Source organism: Tenrec ecaudatus, chromosome 2, assembly GCF_050624435.1.
Source record: "Tenrec ecaudatus isolate mTenEca1 chromosome 2, mTenEca1.hap1, whole genome shotgun sequence".
Lineage (NCBI taxonomy): Eukaryota > Metazoa > Chordata > Mammalia > Afrosoricida > Tenrecidae > Tenrec > Tenrec ecaudatus.
In genome coordinates this window covers 30,894,205-30,917,179 of record NC_134531.1, presented here as the reverse complement: position 1 = coordinate 30,917,179, position 22,975 = coordinate 30,894,205, and the positions used below count along the sequence as shown (strand labels likewise).

At 42.2% G+C, this 22,975-nt stretch overlaps 1 protein-coding gene and 1 pseudogene across 1 annotated transcript in view; both read left to right on the top strand.

The window, feature by feature from the left end:
• Positions 1-22,975, top strand: part of GOLPH3 (golgi phosphoprotein 3) — a 57,274-nt gene that overhangs the window by 6,172 nt on the left and 28,127 nt on the right. The gene's annotated exons all lie outside the window — the stretch shown is intronic.
• Positions 5,301-5,788, top strand: LOC142440735 (large ribosomal subunit protein eL21-like; annotated as a pseudogene).

The window sequence follows — 22,975 nt, the reverse complement described above, 5'->3', positions numbered from 1 at the left end:
CTTCTGAGCTAGATGGCCGCTTGTTTACCTTCAAGCCTTTAAGGCCCCAAATGCTATCTCTTTTGATAGCCAGGCACCATCAGCTTTCTTCACCACATTTAGTTGTTCACTCACTTTGTCTTCAGCGGTTGTGGCTGGAAGATGAGCATCATAGAATGCCAATTTAAAAGATGAAAGTATTCTTGCATTGAGGGAGCACTTGAGTGGAGGCCCAATGTCCCTCTGCTACCATAATACTAACCTTATAAATATATGCACATAGATCTATTTCCCATCTTCATGTATAAATATATTTGCAAAGGTACATGTCTTTATCTAGACCTCTATAAATGCCCTCTGCCTCCCAGCTCTTTCCTCTATTTCCTTTGACTCTCTTCCTGTCCCACTATCATGCTCAGTCCCCACCAGGGTTTCAGCAATTCCTCTTGGTTACATTACCCTTGATCATGCTCCACCAGGCCTCCCAAACTCCTCAGCACTGATTTGGATCGCTTATTGTTCCCTTGTGCCTGGGTTTGTTAACACCCCTACCTTTCCCCCCAACTCCCTGTCTCCCATGTCCCCATGGAACTGTCGGTCCCGTTGTTTTCTCCTCCAATTGTTCATCCAGCCTATCTTATTTAGACAGACCTGCGGGGATAATAACATGCACAAAAACAAGACAGAGGCACAACCAAGCAACAATATACAACAAAACAACAAACCAATGACCAAAACAAAACAAAACACAACAAGAAAGAAAAACTTGTAGTTAGTTCTAGGATTGTTTGTTGGCCTTTAGGAGTGTTTTCCAGCCCAGTTTGTTGGGGCACCATACCCTGGCCCCAAAGTTCACCTTCAGCATTCCCTGGGGACCTCACCGCTCCATTCCCTTGCTGTTCTGTTGGACCCCCTTAGTGTTTTGTCTCAGTGTTCTGCTGCACTCCCCCAGTGCCCTGCTTCAGTGTGGTGGGATCAGATTGGGTGCAGTTCCCACACTGTCACCGGTGCTGTTCCCCGCAGGGCCATGGGTCAGTGAGGGACATCATGTCTCATAGTGGAACTGGCCATGTAGTCCTCTCTGTGGACTGGCTGCTCTAATTGGGGTCATTGCCCTCAAGGCCTGGGTGATTGATATTTTCATCAGATTTTTTTACCAGTGATTTTTCCTTCTGGCATTTATGAACCACAGATGCCTGGGCTCCTCAGTGGATGCTGATGCTCATGCCCAGAATCAGTAGCATTGATAGTTGAGTTAATAATCTTCAGAAGGCATAACAAGGATGGCAGATGAAGTCCAGTTCCTAGTCATTGGAAAGATTTGGTAGACTCCCGGTGTTTGACTGGTGGCGTTGGGGTAGTGGCAGCAAAAGTACCAGGGACTTATTTCTTTTCCCCAGTTGTTTTTTTGCCGTAGATGTATCTGATAGTTGGAGCATTTTTAGAACTCATTGTTGATAATTACCTCAAATAACGGATCTGTCAATATCGTTATTGATGGTCATCTTCCGTTAAGGGAGGACTCAATTATTTTAAGTGGTAGGTAAAATTTAAGTGTCAAAAAAAATGAAAATCCTACACTACATGAAAGCAAGAATACTATTGAGGATTATTACAGGTTGAGCTGGCCTGTGCTAAGTAGGGAAGGAGGAGTCTGGTGTCGTAATGGTTACAGGTTGGGCTGCTAACCACAAAGCCAGCAGTTTGAACCACCAGCTGCTCCTGGGGAGAAAGAAGAGACTTTCTACTCCCACAGAGTGACAGCCTTGGAAACCTACAGAGGCAGTTCTACCCTGTCCTATAGGTTCGCTATGAGTTGGCAGTGACTTTGTTTTTGGGGGGAGTGCACACAGAAGACAAAAGGCCTGATTAGAGCTGAGATCAACTTCAGCTTGAAGCTTTTGAACTGTAAATCTGCTGCTTGGTGAGGAAGGCAGGTCAATTTTGCCACCATTTTTGATTACGCATGATTGCAGTTCCAAACACATTGCTTACATCTGATACATTCTTCCTGGAGTGAATGGTTTAACCTTTCACTTCCTGGGATTGTACGAGGCCCACTCCTCAAGTTTGAAACCTTGGGGTAACTGAAATGGGAAGAGGTTTTCTAGCCCTGGCCAGAGGTACCTTCTCGGCTTTACAAATACTTTGTTTGCAGAGCCTTTCTATCCCTGGTATAGAATGGAGGGAGGGAAGTTCTCTTCAAGGTGAACTCTGCTTCCAGAGAGATGAGGCAGTCTGCTTCCGGCACGATTGACAGCCTCGGAACCTGTCCTGATGGCTGCTAGCCGTGGTTGGGTTCTGGATTCAGAGTGGCATCTGTGTGTGGGTTTTCTGACGTCATACTTTTTGCTGCTTACTCCCTGGCTATCTGAGGCTTGCTTGTCTTTTTCCATCCTATTAGCCAGGCCCCTTAAGAGCCTCCCAGTAAAGTCCCTTCTTTTATATGACCAGTCAATTTCTACCGTTTATAATGCTTGCAGTTAAGAAACCTAATACAATAACCCTAACTTAAGAAAATAAGTAGAAACTGTTTGAATTAGTTATAATACCCACGTAGCTAACCCAAACCTGTTGGCATTGAGTTGATTCCAATTCACAGCAGCTGTGTAGTGTAGCGCTGAGCTGCCTGAAAGTGTTACCGAGGTTGTTTGGTGGTTACTCACCTGTTACTTGGTGGGTGCTCACCTGTTAACCAAATAATCTGTTGTTCGAATCCATGATTTGCTCCTTGGAAGAAAGATGTGGCAGTCGGCTTCTGTAAAGACGTATCACCTTGAAAACCCTACGGGACAATTCTCTGTTCTGTAGGATCTTTGTGAGTTGGAATCGACCAGGGTTGTTCTTTACGGATGGATGGACGGACGGGCACCGGCTGTCCCATCATGCTCCCAAGAAGCAGCGGTGGGTTCAAACTGCTGACCTTTTGTGTAGCAGTCCAGCACTTAACCCTCTGCCACCAGGACTCCTAATACTCATTTAGGGAGAAATAATTAACTTTAACCAAAATGATGGAACTAACCGACTTTTAACCTGACTTCAAAGAGTGTTCACAAAGACGTGTTCCATTTTGGAATAATACCTTTCCCAAGGTCACTATTTGGAAATACAAGAGCAATCAAGGTGTACAACGTTGTTTTAAAAGAAATTTTCCTTAATTCACATGCAGTGATGTTTCCTATGTTGGCATATAAAATCTATAAAAGGGCAATTCATTCAGAATTTCAAGATATGCTAGATTTTAATTATTCAAAATATAAAAGGCTGCAGAGGTTTGGAAGAATTTTGTGTTATATTTTCTAATAGAGTTGATATTTTCTTCATATTCATAAGCTGAGTTTTATCATATTTTTCAAGTTAGGGTAGGAACATGGAATGAGATGCCTTGTATCTCAAGAATTCGTGTTGAGATTCATTGACCCATTTGCGGATGCCTTCTCAAGGAGATCTTGTGCTGTTGCCGTGACTTCTGGGCCTCAGCGCCCCTGCACTGCATAGCCACGGTCGTTACTGATGGCTCATAGTGACACCACTGTTGGATTGTTCTTACTTTAGACTGAAAACTAATTTTTCAGAAGTATACTTTGAAATGCTTTTGATCAAATTTTGGAATATTCTAGATCTAGAGCTTCTGATATGCAAACTATTGTAGTAAGCATTAGATATGTAAATCTCTAAAGACCCCAAATGCTGCATGCATCATGCTTGTCCAATTCTATCATGTTTAGCTCGGCAATATTGGCTCAACACTATTTTGTCCATGTAAACCCTTGGGGTTTTTTGCCCCTCTGCTTTTTACCGGCATCTTTTCCCCCGCTGCTGTAGTCAGGATTTGCTGCTTGTTGGGTGCCTGAGAGTCAGTTCCAACTGGGAGCGTGCCCCATAGAGTTCCTCTATGGAAACAGACTGCCAGGTCTTGCTCCCGCTGTGCTGCTGATTTGGTTTGAACCACCGACCTTTTGGTTACCAGAATGCTCAACTCTTGTACCAGTAGGGTTGCTGCCATTTTTGCATCGGGTTTTATTTATGTTGTGAAGTTTCCCTTTGAACTAGCACAGAGAGATCAAGGGCCCCCTGCCCAGCCCCAATGTCCCTTTTGACTGAGAAGTATAGTGGTGAGTGCCAGAGAAGGAAGGGAAGGGAAGCAAAGGAAGCCTGCTTTTATTTTGAAATGGATGTTTGTGGCTTTAGGCTTCCAACTAATCAGTGATGGAAAGGCAAGCGTGCTTCATGACATAGGACATTGTCAACAAAGGTCGCACTGGTACGAGGTAATGTTTGGAAAACACAGTAGTTATTCTGGTTGATTGCTTGGTAAACAGGATATACAAGAATGCAGGTAATATTAAGGCTCAGTGAGTGCAGTCCTGATCAGAATATTTTTGGTAAATACGTTATTAAGCGTAAAGGCTAGTATTTCAAGTTTTCATATTTTTAAAAAACATCAGATTTTTAAACATTTTTTAAAAAGGTATTTGGTTTACATTTTCCTTACCCTTTCCAAAGTTCTTAAATTGTAGTCCGTATATGTAGTCTAGAAACTGGACATTGTAATTGTGTGTGCATGTGTATGTGTGTGCACATGTGTGTGTATTTTCCTGGATAAACACTCATAGCTTTCATCAGATAATAGCCTTTAGTGAACCAGAAAAGGTTAAGAATTATTGGGTAGGAACTGCTTCTTTGTGTGAGTTTAAACTTCTGTTTCCTCTTTTAGTTTGCTGTGCCTCTTTTCTTAGGGGATTGGATTTGAAGTTTGTATAGATAGTATAAGGTTGACATTTCCAGATGTTTTCATCTTCCTAAGTGACATTTAAAATCTATCCAACTACCATGTCTAGGGCCCCAGCAGGCTCTTATCATTCATCAGTGCTCATTGAGCACATTTCTGTGTATCAGGCCCTAGACTAGATGTAATAAAAAAAATACACTAGGAAAACAAGATAGAAAATCAAACTAAATTATCATTGAATCTTCCAACTCATAGTGAAACTTCCAAGTCTGTCAGTCTTTATGGGAGCAGAAAACCTCATCTTTCTCCCAAAGAACGGTTTTTGGTTTGACCTGCTGATCTACACTTAGCAACCTAATGCCTGACCACAGCGCCTTCAGCACTGACCTGGGCTCCTTCAGCACAAAGATGGAGGTCTCTACTTATTTTGGTTTTTTGGTTCAAAACTCACGCAGTTAACAACAAAGCTAAATTCTGTTGCTGCTCTTGATTTTTAAAGACTATTGAACAATTCAAGCCCTGGCATGTAATTAAAAAAAAAAGAATGTTGCCTTTTGGCCAGTGCTGTCATCTTGCAGTGACCCGCCAAATGACAAACTCGAAGGGAAAGAGGAGGGGCACCTGCTATCCAGGCCCTTCAGGAAGGAGGCGTGGCGTCGTTCCACTGGCCACAAACATGCGGAACTACAAGAAAGGTGACATGATGGACATGAAGGGCTTGGGCACTCACTGTTCAGAAAGGGGATGCCGCACAGAGATTACCACAGCAAAACCAGACGTGTCTACAACATGTGGCGTGCAAACGAGCTTGCCTATGAACAAGTAAGTTCAGGGCAAGATCCTCGCCAAGAGAATTAATGTACGCATTGAGCACATTAAGCACTCAAAGAGCCAAGGCAGCTTCCTGAAGCGCAGGAAGGAAAACTGTCAGAAGAAGGATGCCAAGGAGAAGGGTACCTGGGTGCAGCTGAAGCGCCAGTCTGGCTTCCTCCTCCACCCCCTGAGGTCCACTTGGTGCAGACCATTGGGAAGTAGCCCAAGCTGCTGGAACCCATCCCCTATGAGTTCATGGCTTAGTCTGAAATAAAGCTGTCCCTGGTGGGGAGAACCTTACTGCCACTGAATGGACTCTGATTCATAGTGACTCTATAGGACTGAGATAGTTAAGGTTTATGTGCCAACCTAGCCGATAAACACATGTGGGATTCATTGAAGGGTGGCGAGATAATGGCTCGGTGAGCCTCACCTTTTGAGTTTCTTGTCTTGCTCTCTGATGTTTGGACCAGCTGCTGCCTTAGCTAGTTCTCTGCCTCAGCTGGCAAGGCTCACTTCCTGCGAGACATCCCTGAGGAGAAGCCACATGGACTTACCCTGATGTAGCCCTGGGTGGAGACCCCTGCCAGCACTGAGATGCTTACAAAGTCATTGATTTGGCTTTCCTCCGGCAGTTGGCGCCATTGCATGTGTTTTGTGAGTTTGAGGAGGACTTTGTTGATCGATGTCAGACTTATAGCCTTGGACTGGACCTGGTTGGGATGCTTAATGTATTACCCTTTATATAAAACTCTCTTACAAAATATGAGTGTTTATGAATTTTGTTTCTCTAGTCTACCCAGACTAACACAAGGACAGCGTAGAACGGTCTGCTGAGGGTTTCAAAGACTAAATCTTTAGGGGGAGCACAAAGCTTCAGCTTTCTCTCAGAGTGGTGGTTTCAAGCTGCAGACCTTGCAGTTAACAGCCAGCATGGAATCTCCTAGGCCACCAGGGTTTCTGGATGTAGCTACCTACCACTCAATAAATATCTATTAAGTGCATTTTTAATAGGGAGATTTTTCACCCTTAGGGGAGTGAAAATTGGTTCCTGGGTGTGTGTGTGTGTGTGTGTGTGTGTGTGTATAACAACCATACCCTTTTATTTTTAACAGTTTTATTGGCATATAATTCATATTTCGTATAACTCACTTCAATCATTGAGTTGTACAGTCATCAGCACAATCACTTCAGAACAGTTTCTTCTTATACTCATTATTATTAGCTCCCTGTTTTTCCCCAACCTTCCCTACCATACCCCAAGGAACCATTAATCCAGTTATCTTGAATTTCATATATAGAAAAACATATAAAAAGAATTAAAAAATCCCAACAATAACAAAGTAAAGCAGAGAAAAACCTCAATTGAAAAGACAGCAAGAAGCTATTTAAAACCGGAACAGATTTAAAATGGGTCAAAAGGGAGATCAAATGATAAGGTGTTAAATTATAACCTAATTACATCTGCAATAATATACTTTCCAATGCATCCTGCATGATAACAAGACTATTCACTTTCCTGGTCTATGGTCAGAAGGGATTCATTGGAAGCGTAATCCTCCTGTATTCTCCCTCCCCCCTTTTAAACTGAAACACTTTAAAGTGGGCCAAAAGGGAGATCAAATGATAATATATTACGTTTTCATTTAACTACATCGACCATAACTGACTTTACAGTGCTCTCTGTCTGATACCAAGGATATTTACATTCCTCAGCTGTGGTCAGAGGGGATTCACCAGCGGCTTAGTCCATGTGTGGGCCCTACAAATGGATTTTGGACTTCCACTGTCCTCCATGGCCTTCAAAATTTAAGCTCTAATATCATTCCTTCCTTAAAATTCGGATTTTATTTATAATTCTTGGATCAGCCAGGATGGTGTACTTCTTCCGTGTGGCCTTAGTTGATACTTCACTTAGATGGCTGCTTATTTGAAGACAAGTCTAGCCTTTAAGACTCCAGACACTGTTCTTTTTGTAGTTTGGCACCATCTGGTTTCTTCACCATTGAGATAGTTAAGGTTTATTGTGCCAGCCTGGCTGATGAACACATGTGGGATTAATTGAAGGGCAGAGAGATAAATGACTCGGTGAGCCTCACCTTTCTAGTTCTCGGGTCTCTTGCTCTCTGGTGGTTGGACCAAGGTGCTGCTGCCTTAGCCAGTTCCCTGCTTCAGCTGGCAAGGCTCACTTTCTATCAGATGTCCCTGAGGAGAAGCCACATGGACCTACACTGCAGCCCTGGTGCTGGAGAAGCCATGTGGAGACCCCTGCAAGCGCTGAGATGCTTACACACTCACTGATTCGGCTTTCCTCCTGCATTCTGGGTCATTGCGTGTATTTTGTGAGTTTGAGGAGGACTTTGTACTTCAGTGTCAGACATAGGGGCTTGGACTAGACTAGGTTGGAATGTTTTCTTTAAAAAATTTTTTTTTGGAATGCTTTCTTAATGTACACTTAACCTTTATATAAAACTCTCTTATGCATATGAGTTTCTGTGGATTTGTTTCCCTAGTTTTCCCAGACTAACACAACCACACTTTATTATAATACCCATATCTTAAGTGATCTCTTCATGAGGTGAGCATTGAGCAAGATTGTGTTATACGAACTAATTGTCCTTAGATGAGGGCTAGAATTGCCATATACACTCAAGTATAAGCCTACCCAAATATCAGCCGGGGCACCTAATTTTACCACAAAAACGGCATTAAAAATGTGCTGAAAAACTTGGCTTATACACGAGTATTTACGGTAAGTGGAAGCCCAAGATCCATTCATATAGCTATGGTTTATATATGCCATCTTAGAGCAGTGGTTCTCAACCTTCCTAATGCCGCAGCCCTTTAATACAGTTCCTCATGTGGTGGTGAATCCCCCCCAACTATAGAATTATTTTCGTTGCTACTTCACAACTGTCATTTTGCTACTGTTGTGAATCGGTGACCATATGAAAGGGGCGTTTGACCCACCCCCCCAAAAGGGGTCGTGACCCCCAGGTTGAGAACCGCTGTCTTAAGTCATTATCATTTTATATTAGAGAACATTATCAATCATTCCCCTGGGACATAAGGTAATTCTATTGTTAGTGTCATTAACTTGACCAATGGTATAGAATTGAAAACACTGTTGAGAAAAGGGAAATTATATAAGTGTAGGCCAGCTATGACCACAATGCATGAATTGTTGGCTTGTACAGATTACAGTCTTGTACAGATTAAAGTGTCTGGATATTTTTAATACAAACAATGGGGGTTGGTAATGGGGCAAAATTTTCAATAATATTCTTTTCCAATGGCAGAACTCTGCTTACCAGATTAATACATATTTTAATAAAGCAAGGAGGGCATTAAAATAGTAAGTCTGTGGTAGTCCAGGGCTACCATTTAATGTGCGCCCTCAAGGCAAGAGATCCAAATCAAAGTCCAGTTATCCAGCGCTAGTTCTGTATAGCAGGTAACATCACTTATCCGCTCCTCACACTAGGGAGTTGTAGCCCTAAGTCTAAGGGCGGCCTCCATGTGAGTTTGAGGTGAAGCTCAGTTCATGCAGTGGGGTTTCTACACAAAGACGTTGTGTCCCTTGAGAGAACTAGAGTCTAAAGTCCCAGTGGTTTATAGTACACAGGCTGGGTCACCACCTAGATACACATACAGTATCTAGAAACGTTTAACACATACAGTGTAGTTGTGTTATTAAATTTTCATAAGGGTTTTTTAGGGGGGAAATGGTTCCTTAAGAAAATGAAAAAAAAAAAAAAGTTCAAAAGCACCGGAATCAACTAATGAAAATTACAAGTTTGCTCTTACTGAAGTTTAGAAAGCTTTTTCCAGATAGGGGTCTTCATGTTCTTGAAATGTGGCTAGTAGTTCATTAAGAAGCTGGACAACCTTTCCATCAGCCTTGGCTTAGTGCCCATGCCGGGGTCAATCTTGTCCCCGCTGACACGGCACAGCCCCGCCTTCAGGGCTGCACCAGCAGAGGAACAGGAGTGATAGCAAAGAGCTGTACACATTTTCATAAGTAAGACTCTCACTGTTTCTAGTCTTATTGTGGGGGAGAAGGCTTAAAGTGCTCAAAAAACCCAAACCAAACTCATTGTCCTTGAGTCAGTTCTCACTCATAGCAACCCTGAAAGATAGAGTAGAGCTGCTGCCTGTTTCCTGGTGTAGAATGCTATATCTTTCTCCTTGGAGCAGCTGGTTGTTTGATCTGCTGACCTTGTAGCGAGTGACCCACTACACCACAAGTGCTCCTAGCAAGACAGTATGAAAGTAAAACTAGATTTTAGAAATTGAAATAAGATATTACAAAAGAATGTCCATGTGGCAGCCTATGTGCAAATGTACTCGACACATTGGAGGAATGTGTGGATTATAATAAGAGATGTAAGAGCCCCCCATAAAAGTATTTTAAAAAAGTCCATGTGCCTAAGAGATTGTTGTGAGATGCTGCTTCCCAGACAAGGACCCCATGTACAAGATAATGAAACACTTTGCTTGTCCTGGGTTATACCTTTAGGAGGTTCAGGTGGAGTGGCCCGGGAACCAGTTTATATCTGCTACTGTAAAAAGGAGCCCTGGTGGTACAGTGAGTTAAGCACTGAGCTGCTAATGTCAAGGTCAGTGGTTCAAAGCCCTCTTCAGGTGCTGCTCAGGAGAAAGACGAGGCTGACTGCTCACTAAGGAGCAGTTCTGCTCTGTTCTGTAAGGTTGCTGAGTCAGGATGGAGTCAACCACAACAGTGTTTACTGTCAGTAAGTTTTTTTTTAAAAAAGATCATTTTATTGGGGGTTCTTACAGCTCTTATAACAATCCATACATAAATTGTATCAAGCATATTTGTACATATGTTGCTATCATTATTTTCTAGACATTTACATTCTATTGAACCCTTGGTATCAGTTCCTCTTTTTACCTTCCTTCCCCCCTCCCATCCTCGTGACCCCTTGATAAATTATAAATTATTTTCATATCACACTGACCGCGGTCTCCTTTCCCCCACAGCTTCTTACCCGCCTCCTCTCCTTACCTCCTGGTATTGGTACTCCCATTTCTGTTACTGAGGGGTTTATCTGACCTGGATTCCGTGTGTCCTGAGCTCTTATCTGTACCTGTGTACATGCTCCGGCCTAGCCCATAGTGAGAGACAGAATTGGGTTCATGATAGTAGGGGTGAGGAAGTCTCAAAGAACTAGAGAAATATTGTGTATTTCATCAGTGCTATACTTCACCCAGATTTACTCATCCCTTTCTTGTGACTCTTCTTTGAAGGGATGTCGTATTGTCTACAAATGAGTCTGACCCCCCTGATTCTCACCAATATGTCTTCTGGTGCTTGTTAGCTGATTCTGTTGACACCTCATGATCACACAGCCTGGTGTGCTGCTTCCATGTGGGCTTTGTTGCTTCTCAGCTAGATGGCTGCTTAATTTCAAGCCCTTAAGACCTCAGATAGCCGGGCACCATCAGCTTTCTTCACCACATTTGCTTGTTGCACCTATTTTGTCTTCAGCAATCGTGCTGGGAGGGTGAACATTACCGAATGCCAGGTTGTCAACAAAGATTTTTGATGCTTTGGTAGGCAGCTGCAGTTTTGGAATTCAGGGGAGAGTGTGTGCCCTCTGGACCTGCTCCTACCCTTCCTCCTCTGACTCCATTGGCATGTCTAGTCTGTTCTAACGTGTGAGTGGTCTGTATGTCTGGGGACCTCCTGAATTACGTGTTTTTCTTCATTATTTTGATGTTTAGAGTGTAGTCACCGATTGGCTACATTTAACATTAGTGTTTGTGTTGTGTGCTGTGTCGGTGGTTTCATTTTTTCAGTGTCTATGTAAGGGCATAATTGTTGATCTCATGCTTATTCTGTGTTCAACATTTTGAGGCCCACCAGGCTCTTTTCCACGCAGGCTGCCTGTTTTACAGTCCTTCAGCAATGAATCCAGGGTTCCAGTTCCACAACATCCTGGCAACACCTGTTGCTTTCTGTTTTTAAGTGGGTGTGAAGTGATACCACATTGTGGTGTGACTTGCAGTTTTCTGATGATGAACTCTGGTTGTGCAGTGGTTTTATACCTTGGGCGGCTAACCATGAAGTCAGCAGTTTGAAACCACCAGATGCTCCTCGGGAGAATTTGCGGCTTTTCTATTCCCATAAAGAGTTGTAATCTCAGAAGCCCACAGAGACAGCCCTCCCCGTAGAAAGACCTTGTGAGAGTGAATGAGTGGCTGCTAGCCGCTTTCCAGACCCACTTTTTGATTGGGTGGTTACTTTTTTTTTTAATATCATAAGAAGCTTGGTTTCTGTTTCTTAAACCCTTATATATGACTTTCAAAATATTTCTCCCAATTTATAGGTTGTCTCCACCCTTTTGATGAAATCCTCTCAGGAACAAATTATGTCATTGCTGTTAGATCACTCGTCTATTTTGCCTTTTATTGCTTGTGCTTGTTGTATCTAAGAATCCATTTTTATCTTCAAAAGATGGGTCCTACAGCATTCCCCTCTGTTTTCTTCGGGAAGGTTGATGGCTTCCAATCTTCTTTGATCCATTCTGAGTTACGTTGCACAGTAGCTATGAGGTATAAGAGTAAGGTTTCTAAGCTTCCCTCACCTTTCTTCCTACCCGTTGTCCTCTTCTGTTACAGGGGAGCTGTGTCTTCTAAAAGTGAGTGCCCCGTCTCCTCAGTACACTCCCCGTCTCGGGGACTCTGCTCCCTCAGTGCTTGTGTCTCCTTCTCCTCCGGCTGTCTGTCTTTCCAACACGGCCCTTTGTCATCATGGCTTATGCCTGTTTATACTCTGCACATTTGTTTTGATTATACACTTTGTTATTTGAGGCTTGATCATCAATAACATTGCCACGGAAGGCTTAGGGTTTGTGGTTTTTCGATGGACTGTGTTTGGTGGAGGGAGGGACTCTTCCCTCCCCTCCAGCTTTCTTAGATCACATTCGGGCTGGTGCTTTTTACCTCTCTGAAACGGTCTGTGTACAAGTAGCAGCCGGTTCTCTTGGTGTGCAATACAGGGGACTTTTTTAAAACATTCTATTTATCTATTTATTTTACATTTGAAAAGCTGGTGAGGGAAGAGACTGTTGAAGAGAGGAGCCTTCTTGCTGTCACTTTACATGAAAAAAGACAGTGACTTGTTATCAGCAGTGGGAAAGTGAGGGGGAAATCAGGGTGATTACCAGCAGCTGGGAGTGTGGCTAAAGTGGAACCATGCATCCAGGTGTGGCAGGCTTGAGGGAATTGTGAGCAGAATTTTGAATGAGAAGTGGCATGTGACCTGGCAGTCGTCCCACCAAACCAAACCGTTTACCAGCAAGTCACTTATGGCTCACAGTGACTCACTGTGGCAGAGTAGAACCACTCCTCTGCTACCTGACAGATAGGAATTCTAATGTTCTAGGAAGGGGGCTATATGAAGATGAAGATCTGTCGATGGGGAGTCATCTTTATTAAAAGAAAATCTAGTAAGAGCTGAGTCACAAAGGGGTTATGTGTAGAATGGGGATGTGTGTGAGACAGGGAGCATAAAACATATTAGCAGAGGACCTAAGAAGCTGGAAATTATGTTGGAGATGGTTGTAGGTTTTGATCATTTTTAAAGGTTAGGGGAGATAAGCTATGTTTCAGTTTAATGAACCAGTAGAATAAAGTCCGTCTTTATTGGTTAATTTCTTATACAGATACCTCAAATTAAACTCATTGCCATGGGGTCAATTTGGACGGGTTTTGGAGACTAAATCTGGGGGAGCAGACAGCTTCATGTTTCTCTCAAGAAGCAGCTGGGGGCTTGACCTGCACAACTTACTGTTATAATGGGAACTGTCCAAACCCTCAAACCCACTGCCATTGAGTTGATTCAAACTCATCGTGAACTTTCTGTAGAGTTTCCAAGGCTGCAAATCTTTGTGGGAGATAGCAGATTGCAGCTTTCTCCATTGGACTGGTGGATTTGAACTGGCAACCTTGGGGTTAGCAGCCCAATGCTTCCTCAGCACCACTACCAGGGCTCCTTCGTGACCCTATAGGCCAGAGTATATAGGGTTTCTAAATCTGGAACTCTTCAAAAGTAGATTGGAGAGCAGTCTGGTGGGTTCAAACAACAGACCTTTTGCAGCGCCACCAGTACTCCTTCTTAGATAAAGAAGCGTAAAAGCAAAACCAGAAGCCCCAGCCCACTTTTACCGAGTCATTTCTGACTCAGAGTGACCCTCTGGAGTGTTTCTGAGGCTGTACATCTTTATGGATGCAGACAGCCTCATCTTTCTCCCTAGAAAGAGTGGCTGGTGGATTTAAACCATCCACCTCTGGATGCACTCCATTGGTTTACCCGGCCGTGCCATTGGGACTCCTTCTACAAATAGTGCTAATTGTAGAAAGAATTTAGAAAATAATGATTACAAAGAAACATCCAGAGAACTCACCCATAATTTTCATTTAACAAACATTGTGGGCCTACTACTATATACACCAAATACTGTGCTAGGGGAGACAGATAACTATATAGACAAATATAAATATATGTGAATATAATATATATGTAATGACAGGTTTTGTTAGTTGCTATGAAGGTAAATTACAGGCTGCTATGTAAGATTTGGGGGTGAGGGGTAGTTACGGGAAAGGCTTTTCTAAAGACATAGTATTTAGGCTGAGATCCAAAGACTGGGCAGGAGCCATGTACTGTGCACTAGTCTGCTCTTGGGCCCTGAGTTGAGATAGAGTTTGGCTTGCTGTAAAAAACTGAAAAGCAAATGGTTTCTGTACACATTTTGTTTCCTGCAGTCTGTAGTGTAGTCATTGGCAGTAGAGAAAATACCCTCCCCCGTGGGACTGTAAGCCGGATCATTTCCTAGGACTGAAAGGAAGCTTATCCAAAGTGCTCATTAAACGGAGAGAGAAGAGAGCCAGGGCCTTGGAGCTAGACAGACCAAGATGAGTTCCAGCCCTGCCACTTACTCCGTGACGGCTCGCTAACTGAGGGATTGCAGGGGACGTGTAGGGGTAGTGAGAGGTGAGAAAGTTGACAGGTTTGGGGAGCAAATAATGAATGTGGGAGGAGGGAGGGAACACTAGACCTGATTGTGAATACACACACACACACACACACACACATACATATTTATAAACCTTTAAAAAAGTGATTTAACTCTGGAAGTGTATGATGTGTGAATATTAAACAAACTAAAAAGAAACCAAGCTTGACCAGGGGTTACCATAGGTGAAGGAGGAAGAGTTTTTGTTTAGGGAACATTGAGTTGATGTTTATGCTGGTGGAATCATTTGGAAAAAGACACAATGATGGTTGTACAACTGGAAGAATGTAGTCATTGGCACTGAATTTTACATGTAGAAGTTTAATTGGAATGTTGTATTAGATATATTTTTTGCCACAATTAAAAAAACAGTCACAGATAAGTACAAGGAAGAAGAAAATGTTCAAAAATTGATTGTGGTATGATTGTACAACTCTTTTTGATGTGATTGAATTGTATGGTAGTGGCTGAAGTGCCAATGAAATCTACAAAAAAAAAAAATCCTTGTTTACAAAACAAAAAGACCAAGCAGGAGATGCCCTGTGACAATCAGGAGTTCGAGGCTGACAGCCAGGGGAGAAGGCAGAGCCATAGTGTCACCTGTTAGGGAGGGGTGCATTTGCAGTGAATGTGGTAGTCTCATTCTCACGATGGGGGGAACCCTGCGAGGGTGAGGATGCCATAGGAGCACCACCTGTCACTGCCATCGCTGATTCCAACTCCTAGAGCCTGTAGGACAGATAGAACTGCCCTGGCGTCTCTAAGACTAGCCCAGCATACCACCAGGCTCTGTTCCAGGTGGAGAGGCCGAAGGCTTCAGAGAGGAAGAGGTTCTGAGCAAACTTGTGGCAGTGCTTTGACCTGGCAGGGAGTGGGTCGAAGAATTGGCTTTGTGTGTAAGAGCAGTTCCGGCATAAGATAAGGTCTGGTTTGTTCCTTGTGGGAAGCTGCAGGACCCTGAGACCAATCGCATTGGATGGTATTTCTGTGAAGTCCTCTGTTGGAACTGTGTTCAGCCATGTATCACTGAGGGCTTAGTATCAGTAGGACATAATATAAGATTGTGTTCACCAGCAGTCCTCAGAATGATAGGTACAGATTCAGAGAAAGCAGACAAATTGTACTGGAAATGGAGTTTTGCTCTGTTAGTGCAATGGGGGGAACATACCTGTAGGACATTTCTTTCACTTGATTTTGGGTAGGATGGTAATAGAACTTTCTTTAGTAGGTAGTGAGTGTGAAGCTTGAACAGGTCTGCTGCTACATGGTGAGTGCTTAGACTAGTGCTTGGCACCTAGTGAGAGCTCCGTAGCTCTGTTAATGGTTGGAGGTGAGTTAAGAATGGAGAGGCCTGACAGGGAGAAAGCTGGAAGGCTTGACATTGGACTCTTGCAGGTTTTTGCTTCAAGGTTGCTCTTGTTTGAGTTCCAGGAAGTTGGAGAGTAGATGCCTGGTTTTGACTAGTCAGTGAGGGCAGTAGGCCTAGTGATCCCAGGCCTGTTTGATATTGCTTCATTAGAAAAATATTTTCTGAGTTTCATGCCACCTAACTTTGGAAACATTGGAAACAGTCATTGGTTGGTTCTTATTGGTAACTTACATTAACGTAGACACCTCACAGCGTCGTGCAGCTCATTACTGCGTTGGTAAGAACAGGAGTTCCTAGCTCTGCCACTGGAACTTGTTTAACGTGTTACTAAGGAAGTGTATCTATTATTATATCACAGATGCATTTGTTTTAAGTATTTATAGTATGGAGTTGGTGTTCCAGTTACTTCTAGTGATGTTAAATGAAGTTTTTATTCATAATGCTGGAAACATGTTTTTAATAGGCTCACTGTTAGGATCATTTAATGTTCAAGTTTGTTCATCTTTAGCCAGTGGGAGTTTATGTTGTCTCCAGAGTTGTGATATGTGTGATCTGTCGAGCTGAGCTCATGTCTCTGGCCAGCAGTGTCCCAGGCTCACCCTGTACATTTCCTCCGTCAGAACCGCAATCCGTCTGAAGGAATCCTAGGTTCTGTTACATAGGCCCCACTCTGAGTACCGGGTGTACTCATTGTCATTGGACTGTTTGGCTTCTAAATCGTTTAGATGTCTACAGATAGAACACACTTCATTCAAGGTACAGAGCTGGCAAAAGTTTGTTGAGGGAAAAGCAGTTGACATGGTTTTCAATAAAAATTTAACGTTCTTGCTGCCATAGAGTTGCTGCAGACCCACAGTGACCCTACAGGGGAAGATCACTACTCTAATGGGTTTCTGAGACTAACTCTTTATAGGAGCAGAAAGACCTGCCCTGTCTTTCCTTGATCAGCTGATGGTTTTGAACTTTGGATCTTGAGGTTAGCCCAATGTGTAACTACTATGCCACCAGAGCTCCTAGGTAAAATGTAACAGTAGGGGTTTTTATTTAAGTTCTTTGCTTTTTATATTTTATCTTGTTTTCTCTTACATTGAAATATTAGTTTCTAAAATAATAATATTGTATTAGCTTACTACAAATATTGGCTTACTACATGTTAAGATCACTTCAAGATGGTGCTATCAATCATTTCTAATTGACTAATGAGTTACACTTAAAGTTTTTTTGTACTTTACTAAGGATGCACAGATAAAATAGTGGATTCTGAAGTCAGATGGAAGAGGGTTTTTTTTGGGGGGTGTGGAATGCTACTAAATTGGTATTCAGTTAGATTAATTCATTAAAAAATATAAGGAATCCCAAGTCTGTCTAAATATGATAGGCTGGATGAATAATTTGTAGGAGAAAACAACAGTACTGACAGTTCCAGGGGGACATGGGACATGGGGAGATGGGGGCAAAAGAAGTGATGTTAACAAACCCAGGGACCAGGGAACAACAAATGATCCAAATCGGTGCTGAGGAGGGTGTAGGAGGTGTGGTAGGGCATGATCAAGGGTAACGTAACAAAGAGGTATAGCTGAAACCCAGGTGGGGACGGAGCATGATAGTGGGACAGTAGGAAAGTCAAGGGAAATAGAGGAAAGAGCTGGGAGGCAAAGAGCATTTATAGAGGTCTAAATAAAGGCATGTACATAAATATATATATGAGAATGGGGAAATAGATTTATGTGCATATATTTATAGGTTTAGTATTAAGATATCAGAACGGCATTGGGCCTTCACTCAAGTACTCCCTTAATGCAAGAATACTTTTTTCTATTCAACTGGCATTCCATGACACTCACTTTTCCGACACAACCACTGAAGACAAATGGGTGCATAAGCAAATGTGGTGAAGAAAGCTGATGGTGCCCGGCAAAGCGTCTGGGGTCTTAAAGGCTTGAAGGTAAACAAGCGGTCATCTAGCTGAGAAGCAACAAAGCCCACATGGAAGAAGCACACCAGCCTGTGTGATCATGAGGTGTTGAAGGGAAGAGGAGTTATCGGGCATCAAAGAACAAAAAAAAATCATATTGTGAATGAGAGGGAGTGTGGTGTGGGGACCCAAAGCCCATCTGTAGGCAACTGTACAGAAGGGTTGTGGGGAGGAGATGAGCCAGTCAAGGTGTAGCAGCGTAGCAACGATGAAACATACAACTTTCCTCTAGTTCCTAAGTGCTTCCTCCTCACCCACTATCATGATCCCAATTCTACCTTTACAAATCTGGGTAGACTAGAGGATGTATACTGGTACAGATAGGAACTGGAAACACAGGGAATCCAGGACGGATGATCCCTTTAGGACCAGTGGTGAGAGTGGCGATACTGGGAGGGTTGGGTAGAGAGGGGGAACCGATTACAGGGATTTCCGTATAGCTTCCTCCCTGGGGATGGACATTAGAAAAGTGGGTGAAGGGAGACATCTGATAGTGTAAGATATGACAAAATAATAATTTATAAATTATCAAGGGTTCATGAGGGATGGGGGAATGGGGAGGGGGGGAATAATGAGCTGATGCCAAATGTTTTGAGAATGGTGATGGCAACAAATGTACAAATGTGCGTTATACAATTGATGTATGTGTGGATTGTGATAAGAGTTGTATGAGCCCCCAATAAAATGATTAAAAAATAATGTAAGAAACCTTTTTGAATATGCATAATGGAATTGCAAGGTATGTTCTGAAGTCTGACTTCATCTTTGTCCTGTCACCCTCCTTTCTACCTTCTCCTCTTGATGATTTAGAAAAAAAAATTAAATTTGGGCTTACCTTTCTATTGTTTGTCCTCCTTATATAAAAAATAATATATGATAAATAACCTGCTTGGCACCTTGTCTTGTACACATGAGATCTTACCACTGTTCCATGTCACTATCCAAAACTCAGAAAAACCTCTTTGCCATCAAGTTGATGCCTGCTCATGATCTTATAGGACAAAATAGAACTGCTTCTGTGAGTTTCTGAGATTGTAACTCATGGAGTAGAAAGCTGTGTCTTTCTCCCAGGAACAGCCTGGTGGTGTTGAACTCTGAGTCCTGCTATTAGCAGGCTAACTCATAACCACTACACCACCAGAACTACCATATGTCACTATGTAGAGCTTAAAAATGAATGACTATTGTATTTTAGGTGAAAATCTACACTTGCAAATTATGTTCCCCTTAACAATTTGTATATGAATTGTTCCGTGTCATTGGTTATTTTTTTACAGTATCATTATTTCCACTCAATGTTTCCTATTTTTATTGATCTACCCTTCCGCTCCCGTCTCGCCCTTTTCTGGTTTCTGGGTAAACACCGACAGTGCACTGTGTGAGAGAAACTTTACTCAGGTGGCAGTGTCTATTTGGCAAGTCCATCTTTGACTTGGCTGTAGGGTGAGGCACAGAGCTTATCAGTTCACTATTCAAAGAAGGTAGTGTAGGTTTCTCCACTCTTTTGGTCCAGTAGGTGTGGCTTTTCCAAAGAATTTGAGTTTTCTGCATTTTTTTCTTCCATTCTTTCTGAGTTTGTATTGTGTCTCTGGTTATGTCCCTTCTCAGTTTTTAAGAGGTTGTATGTCGTTCATGTGAGCTGTTAGTAGATTGGTTTATTTTCTTTGATCCTTTGATTTACATCATTCTCTTTTATTCTATATGTGTAGAGACCAGTTGTTTCCTGGATGATTGTTAAAAGGTTATAAAACTCCAGGTCAGCGATTCTCAACCTGTGGGTCAGAACCCCTTTGGGGGTCAAACGACCCTTTCACAGGGATCACCTAGAACCATCTGAAAACACATATTTCTGATGGTCTTAGAAACCGAGACATAGCTCCTTTATCTGTTTCCAGGTGGGTCAGCCCACATGCAGATATGCCCACTATGAGTACTCGGCATGAAGACTGTTACCCATGCTACACCATGCTTCAAAGCAAAATTTCATTTATTTGTAATTAGAAATATTTCACAATACATAATTACATCTTGTTTTTGTGATTAATCACTATGCTTTAATTAGTTTGTTCAGTTTGTAACAGTGAAAATACATTTTGCATATCATATATTTACATTATGATTCATAACAGTAGCAAAATGACCGTTATGAAGTAGCAACGAAAATAATTTGATGGTTGGGGTTCACCACCACATGAGGTTGTGGCATTAGGAAGGTTGAGAACCACTCTTCTAGAGGGGTAAACTTGATAGGTTTACTGGAATGACACAGGATGATCACAGGGCCTGAGTAGGAGGAAATTTTAGGGAAATGGAAAGCAGCAATGGAGACAAAAGACCAGGGAAGTTGTATTGAGCAGTTTTTCCCCCAGAGTGAGGTAGTTAGGTTTATTGTGCCAGCCTGGCCGATAAACACGTGTGGGATTAATTGAAGGTCAGAGAGATAAATGGCTCAGTGAGCCTCACCTTTCTGGTTCTCGAGTCTCTTGCTCTCTGGTGGTTGGACCAAGGTGCTGCTGCTTTAGCCAGTTCCCTGCTTCAGCTGGCAAGGCTCACTTTCTGTGAGACGTCCCTGAGGAGAAGCCACATGGACCTACACTGATGCAGCCCTGGGTGCTGGAGAAACCGTGTGGAGACCCCTGCCAGCACTGAGATGCTACGCTGCCACTGGATTCAACGACTTTCTACGCACTGGCCTGTGATCCTCCTGCATTCTGGGTCATTGCGTGTGTTTTGTGAGTTTGAGGAGGACTTTGTAGATCAGTGTCACATACGGGCTAAGTCAGACTTGTGGGCTTGGACTGGACGGGGTTGGGATCTTTCTTAATGTATACTTAACCTTTATATAAAACATTGTCTTATATACATGAGTTTCTGTGGATTTGTTTCTCATAGTCTACCCAGACTAACACGCAGCATGACAGTGCACTTGATCATTCTTGGAGTGTAGCAATGGATTTCCTAGGAAAATTTTGTTAGTAAACCTTACCCCATCTACCCTACCTGACCATGCCCTTTCAAACTTCCTTTTGTTCCCCAATCTCAAAGAACATTTAAAAAGAGCACTATTTGAATCTCAAGAATGCCCAAACTGCCATTTTAACACGATGTCTGTTGAATAGTAGAGTTTGTGGGGGAAGAGTTAGAGCAGCGGTTCTCAACCTTCCTCATTCCGTGACCCTTTAATACCGTTCCTCATGTTGTGGTGACCCCAACCATAAAATTATTTCCATTGCTACTTCATAACTGTCATTTTGCTACCGTTATGAATCAGGCGACCCCTGTGAAAGGGTCATTCGACCCCCAGGTTAGGAACCGTTGAGTTAGAGAAACGAGAACATTATCTTCAGAAGTGTGTAGACCTAGATGGAGGATCTATTGAGATCCTCTTTTGACGATTTTTGTTTAATGAAGGTTTTTATGGTTTTGTAGCAGTACCCTTTGACTCCTGTGTAGACCATACACATGAACGTGCAGATACATATAATTATTGATAGACGTGCCAGAAATTCAAGCTGGATTCAGATAAGGATGTAGAATGAGGAATATTGCTGATGTTAGATCTTGGCTAAAGGCAGAGAATATTACAAAGATGTACTTGTGTTTTATTGACTATGTAAAAGCATTCACCTTTGTAGATCATAAGAAGCCAAGATAGTATGGAGAACGGGAATTATAGATCACGTAATTGTGTTCATGGAGAACCTGTAAATTGACCAAGAAGCATTTATTTAAACAGAACAAGGGAACACTGTGCTTTGAAATCAAGGAAGGTGATGTACATTAGGGTTGTATTCTTCCAACATATTTATTCAAACCGTGTGCTGAATTAAACAGTCTGAAAGGCTGGGTTATATGAAGAATGGGGCATCAGGATATACAGATAACACGGCCTTGCAGCTGAAAGCCAAGAGGAGTGGAAGCACTTCTTGATTAAACTCAAAAGACTACAGCCCATATATTGCAACTCAGTGTAAAGAAACAAAAATCCTCACAACTGGACCAATAGACAGTATCATAAGGACAGAGAAAAGATTGACGTGGTTAAGAAATTTCATTTTGCTTGGGTCCACAGAGACAGCAATCAAGAAATCAAAGGATGGGTGGCAATGCACAAATCTGCATAAGACCTCTTTAAAGTGTTAAAGAGAAAAGTGTTGTTTTGAGGACTAAAGTATTTCTGACCTAATAGATGATAACTAAAGTGACTTCAGTGTCATTCTCATGTTTTTCATATATAAATGATTACATTTGGAGGAGGTACAAGCTGATTCTTTGGTAGAATGTCCCTTAGTTTGGATTTGCCTTATGTCTGAATGCTTTTTAACATGTCTTAGAGTGCATGTTTTCTATTTTTGTAAGGTTAGAGGTATCAGAATGTCATTTACTTTTAATTACATGAGACAAATTGAAATGTGCCACTTACAGCTTAAGTGGTGTTTGATTAATGATAAGTCCCAATTTGCTTTCTGATACAGTCATTAGATTATTGATTGAGAGTGCAGTTGGTTCTTAGTAAGCATCTGCTCTCATGTCATAATCATACCAGTTTTCTAATAGCAACTAAAGGTTAAGGGCATGCAGATTTGAATTTCTTAGCTATACATAATATTTCTTGGTCTATGATGAGTGTTGGTTACTCTTTCTATATTCAGATAAAAAAGGCCTTTGTCAGATGCTGTTGATTTAATAATTTAAACACAGTCATGTGTTCTTTATGCATTCTGTGAGATGGGACATTATGGGATTTGGGGGTTGTGAATACTATATTTTATACCGTTAGTCCGCAGTTATAAACCAGTTCCATTTCTAAATCAATCTTTACGTTGAATTTATTCTTACATCAGGTTAGTAAACAGATAAACCAAGTTTACTGCCATTGAGTCGATGTTGATTCTTACCAACCAACCCTACAGGACAGGATAGAACTGCTGTGAGTTTCCAAACTGCAACTCGTTAAAAAAAGGTTTTAAAATTATTTTATTGGGAGCTTTTACAGCTCTTGTGACAATCCATACATCCATTGTGTCAAACGCATTGGTACATACATTTGTTGCCATCATCCT